Raw genomic sequence first — 6,293 nt, forward strand, 5'->3', positions numbered from 1 at the left:
TCCAATATTTTCCTTTTTTTCCTCTCTGATGTCGTGTTTTTGTACCTTTTAAGCCAAGGGTACTGTACTTCCTGTGAGAATGAAAACCTGCTTTTATTTTGAGAGAACTTGTGGTAGACCGATGGTTACGATGTTAACTTTAACCACAGGCAAACAGCTTAAACTTGAAACATGAAAACAGCTGTGAGGGCGGTAGAAATGTAAACTGTTTGACGTCACAAGGTGGACAATACTTTTTATCAGTCAACGAAGCTGCCGGGGAGAGTGAAACGAGCCAGTTGAAGGTGCATGTCGTCCGTGCCGTGGTTCCAAGCTACGGTGCGAATAACATTCAATCAGTTTGATTAAAAGGTATTAAAGTATTCATTCCTTCATCAAGTTGTGGTTAATGGATTCATGCTGACATCCCAAATTTTGATAAAACCCCAGAAAGCGTGTAATCACCTGTTTGTTTCATTCCCAAAGCATTTCCGATTCTCAATCCTGTTCTTCTCTTCTGCTCCCTCCCTACTGTTTCTCTCATCCAATATCTGCTCCTCTTAGGTTTTCCCTTTTTTTTTTAGCTCCTCCTGCCTTCTCGTCCATGTAAATGTTTTTGTGCATCTGTGGAGGAGTTGCATCCCTTCTGCCTGTTTGAAAAAAATATACATGATCCTCTTTCAAAGTTTAATCATGTAAGACCTATATGCTGAGAAGAAGTCGTTGTCGTGAGATTAGAAATATGACCCGTGATTTCCCAAATTATGCTGAGAACGGATGCATCTGTTTAACCTTTGGTGATTTTATGTTCTCATGTTTGAGATTTTGCCCTGAATACATCACAGTGTGGGCAGAACTGGTAATTCTCACAAGCCTCAAATACTTACTCACACTGCTGCATGGATGCACAGTTATATACAGTAAATACATATTTTAAAAGGGTTACCAGAGAGCGAGTATAGGTGATAGGGAGAGTGTGAGAAAAAAAAACTGTAGCGGGGTTGATCATCAAGAGAAATGCTGCTTTTGCCCTTCGGAAATGAATTATACAAGAACTCCTCTTACAAAAGGTTCATGGGAAGCTGAGACAGGGGAAAATCAAATGCATCGAGGCTGTTTTGAAAAGAAGCTCACTGGAAAAAAAAAACAAAAAAAAACACAAAAAAGAACACATTACAGTCATAGGCAGTGTGATGCCATACAGTGAAAACCTAACTTTGTCACACTTGTCTACACTGGATTGATTGACGACTTGATGCATGAAGAAAGCTTTCATGGGTGCCTAAAACACAGTTTTCTGGAATTGCATCTCTCTGCTTACAAATAGTCCAAAACAACATTCCAAACCTTTTTTTTTTCTTCACATTTCTGGTGCTACAACAACAAATCTCAAACCAGAGACAAAATCGTCATCGTGCAGGTACATTACTTTGTTGTCATGTTTAAAATAAACATGACAACAAAGTGAAACAATTAGATCTACGATAAAGCAGCACCAAAGTGTTATCATTTGACATTCACTCTCTTCATAATCCATAGGAACAGGAACAACTGCACCGCATTGGTCAGACTTTTGATCAACGGTGTGATATGCATGCATCCATCAGAAGATGGTGAGGCCTACACTGTTATCATAAAGGACTGGATATGGTTAGCAACAATTCTCAGGCAGGCTGTGGCGTTTAAACGATTCTCATTTAGTAGACAGGGACCTTGTTTGTAATGAGGGATTATTTGAGTGACTTTTTGCCTTTCTATCAGGTCAAACTCCTCGGACTTTTGACCTCTGGCATAAACAAGGCATTTTCACCCAGAGAACTGACGCTCTCTGGATATTTTTCTTTTTTTCTTGCCATTCTCTGTAAACCCTTGAGATGGTTGTGTGTAAAAATCCTGTAGCAGTGAAATAGTCAGACCAACAACCATGCACCCATATTCAAAGTCACTTAAAGGGATACTTCACCCATTTGCAATATGACGCTTTTTGCATCACATGAAGAAAACTTTCAAGCAAAGAAAAACACATTTTTCTCGTCTCAGGGCAAAATGAGGGCTGGATTCATGACCATTCAACACTACTACCATGTTTCTAATGATACACAGCTTCATGCAAATGGGTGAAGTCTCCCTTTAACTCAACTTTTTTCCCTATTCTGATGATTGGTTTATTCTTTAAAAGATGATCTTGACCATGTCCCTAAATACATTGAGTTGCTGCCATGTGATAGGGTAATTAGATATTTGCAAAAACAAATAGTTGAATAGCTGTATCTAGTAAAGTGACTTCACAAGTTAGATCTAGTCAACTTACATGGTTCTTGTGATTCCCCATTTTTTTTGATACTTTGTCTTTGTAATTTAAATGTATAAAGGGCTGCAGCAGAGCAGCTTCAAGTTGCAACTGTCAAGTTTCATTTAGCAAAAACATCCTTTGCTCGAACAGCTTTTTTCTGTGAAAGGAGCAACATCCTGGAACTCACTACCTAATTGTACTTGAAGTTTACTGCAAACGTCACCATGTTCAAGAGAGCCACTTAATCCTTCAGCAACAGACTTGTACTCATGTTTAATTATTTATAGCTACTGTATATCACAACTAAATGTGTGTCTTAATGTATCCTAGCGACTTTGATTAGCTGTCATGTTCTTAGCTTATTTAACCGGCAACAAAGATGCAAAGCTAAACCAAAGAAGTGGAATAGCAGATTGTCACTTCAAGGGACAAATCATTCACGCTGTGCGTACACCACGTATTAGCATCCACTATAAACACGATGGTACATTCATTGGATCGCTTTTTTTCAATTGGTCTATGCATGTTGTATCTGTCCGTATCAGATAAACCATACAAAAAAGGTCATTTGTTTTATACAAATGACGTTTGCATTTTCTTTCTCCTATATGTTTGGAAATATAGCTCAATCGGTATGCTTTAATAAATAATTATACAAATCTCACACATCTAATGTCTTTAGAGTTGCAAAATCAAACCTTTTAAAAAAAATGTGAGCTCAAACAGTAACCCCTCTTACAGCTGACCCTAGACCCTGACCCTGTTTGTTTGGCCCTCCGCCTTTTCAACCGTAAACAACAGGGCATGAAGCGAGAAAGCCCAAGCAACATCTCCTTTCAGATAGAGGTGTGGTCAGACACAGCTCATTTGCATTTAAAGAGGCAGACACAGGAATGCTTGTTCTGAGCTGGGCTGAAATAGAGGGGTTTAAATGCATAATGAAATACAGGATCAGAGTGGATTTAAAACAAGATATGTTACAGACATGTTTAAGGGAGCTCAAAGACTTTTCTCAGGTTGTTGAAAAGGAGTATAATGTGACCTTTAACTGCAAGTGAAACCTAATATGGAAACCTTTTTCTTTGTCCTTTTTGTATTTTTATGTCACCTGTCGGATTAGGGACAGAACAACAAATTCAACATAACTTTACTGAGACGTGTAAAAAAAACATTTCTCCATCATATTCCCTTTATATACCACACACCATTTTCTTTCAGTGACTCAATTCTAAGTGTTGAACTTGCAGCATGCGCAATACTCCGTTTAAAATAAAACATATTTTTTATTTCTCGTACAGCGTCTCAAGCCCTTCACAAGTGTTCAATGGTTTTCTCATTTGCATTGAAGGTCTGTCTTTGAGCTGAAGAGAGCACACACATTTTCCTCAGTAAATGGAGTCTTTTTTCATTAAGAATTACATCTAAACATGAAATATCTCACTATTTTGGATGAGTAATGCATATTTCAAAACACTAATTGCTGATGTAAAAGTCCAGTTAATTATCTATGCCTGTTCTTCAATGGCACTTTAAGTCTTTAGCTTCGCCTTCATGCCTGTGTGTCCTCTGCCGTTCTGGGTCTTCGAATTAATATAAAAGTAACTTCAAACATGAGGATCAAGAAAAATATAAATGACAATGACAAGGTCTAGTACCACACATTTATTGTAATCTTCTCAATTCCTTTCATTACTTTTCACATCCTTTAAAAATGAAGTGTCTCTATTAAAATGTGCATCGACAAACTGCAGAATATGTCCATGTGTATTTAATGGCTATGAATGAATCTTGTTCCAAGTCATCATATTTGTATGATGAAGTCAAGGCCTGTTCTCGAACCGTGGCCTACATTCGTCATCCTTTGGGAGTGTCCTTTTTTTACTGCTGATTTTATAAATGGAGATAAAAAACAGGAAAACGTACTATGCTGCTGACTGTGTAACTTCATGAATATAAGAAGAAATATCCAACAGTGCAAACAATGTCACGTCAACAGATGTATGTGTGTGTGCGTGCATGTACTGTACTGTATGTTAGTATCATGCACTGTGTTCCGATCATGCTCTATCTCCCAGATGTGCCTTGTTGAAGTCGTATTTCTATAGTCATGTCAAGAATTTCTCCCACTCTTGCTGTGACCTACATATTCAGAAAGAAACAGAGACAACAGAGTGCAGACAGAGTCAGGCGGGTTAAATGTGCGCCAGATGACACAACTTCATCTTCACATGCTGACAAAGCCAGCCTGTCGGCAGCAAGACTAAAGGAAACAGCACCATCTCTGGATTAAAAAAGACGGATTTCATATTACGTAAGGAGAAAATGTCATTTTTTTAAAGTTTTCAAATTGGCTCATGCGAAAGAAACACCCACAACATATGACCTGCTTAAAATAATCCCTAATATTTATTTTTCTATAAAAAGCTGCTTACAGTCAGGGACAACTTTATTCTTACAATTCCTATGAACACGGCCTTACAGTTGAATCAGAAAGGTCAACAAGAAAACCCATTTGAAAATGCCCAAAGAGATCTAAAATAAACATCTCCTTCAAAGCATGCAGCATTCGATTGAATATGCCATACTGAAGAATTTCTGCCAAAAAAAATCAGCTTCTGATCTGAGTGCTTTAGCAGCAATTAGAAAAGCAGGAAGACTGCAAAGGTTTGAAATTCAATTTGATCATCAAACACATTAAATATCCTGGAGTTAGGACTTTTTAGCTACCTGGCAAACTAAAACAAGTTACATGCTTTTGTTTTATTTCACTTGAGCATTTACTGAAAGATAAGGCAGTTACAGTAATAGCAGAGAAAGTGGCACAAATGCCCTGTTGGATTCTGGGATGGCCTGACGACAAAGTTTTATTTAATATAAAGAATGGAATAACTCTGCTAAAACTCATGTAATACGCTTATTGTGCCACAATGTCAACATAATAAATTTATAATATTGTGATATTATTGTGTCTCTTAAAAACAGATTTCTAGCCATTGACTCGGTCCCAATAGTTTAAATTTGACATCTCAGTTATGACTCGAGGAGCGTATCAGAGCATGAAGTGATCAGTGTCTGTAAGACAATAGTCAAAGATCCAGGTTACTGTGGTGTCATGTTTGGCAAGTTAACGTTTAAAATGAACTTCCTTACAGTTCAGTTTGCACATATTATTGTAACTATTTCCTTATCTTCGTTCACTATTTAGAATTTTAAAAGAAGTTTGCAGTCCAAAAAGGAACTTTGAACTGTTTTATTTAATCACACCAAACAACTCTTCTTTTTCAGTAGCTCTATATACTGTACTTACATGTACATGTACGTATGGCACACATTTTCTCACAGATTTTTGACTCGGGTAATGTGATGAACTGAACTATGCAGATGTGGAGCAAAGTGATTTATGTAGTTTAAATGGGTCCAATGAGGTAAACTGAGAGCCCTATGTCCATACTTAAAAGTGATCCACTCCCGCTTGTGTAAAGGATTAAGAGGCAGGAGGGGGGAAAAGTAAAAGTAATACACCACTGATGTTAATTTTATTAATGCAGTCGATGATGACATTGTCTCCTTCCCAGTAACCTTGATATGCTGAATGTTTCTCATACAGTAGCCCCAGGAAGTTAACAATTGCACTTCTATGCATGCATACACACAAAGGTAGAGCACTACCTGTTTAGGGAGTTTAAAGCAGAAGGACAGAAGATGCTCATGCAGAGATTGAAAACAACAACATATTTATCATTTGATCTGTTTTAGTTTATATATCAGAGTTTTAGTTCTTATTCATCCCGAGTGTTACTTGTTTTACTTGAGTGTTTATGTTCCCTAGTTTGGCGTTACGTGTGACCTGTACTATTTTGTCATGGTGTTTACCTTGTGTGGTTCTCAGTTCAGTCTTTAGTGTTTCCTGTTTTATTTTGTAGTTCTGGTCCTCAGCGTTGTCTTGATTCCTGCCTGCTCTGAGTTTCCCTCCCGTCTTCATTGCTCTGATTGTCCTCACCTGTGTCTCATTAGTCACACC

The sequence above is a fragment of the Symphodus melops genome (assembly GCF_947650265.1).
Source record: "Symphodus melops genome assembly, chromosome: 15".
Lineage (NCBI taxonomy): Eukaryota > Metazoa > Chordata > Actinopteri > Labriformes > Labridae > Symphodus > Symphodus melops.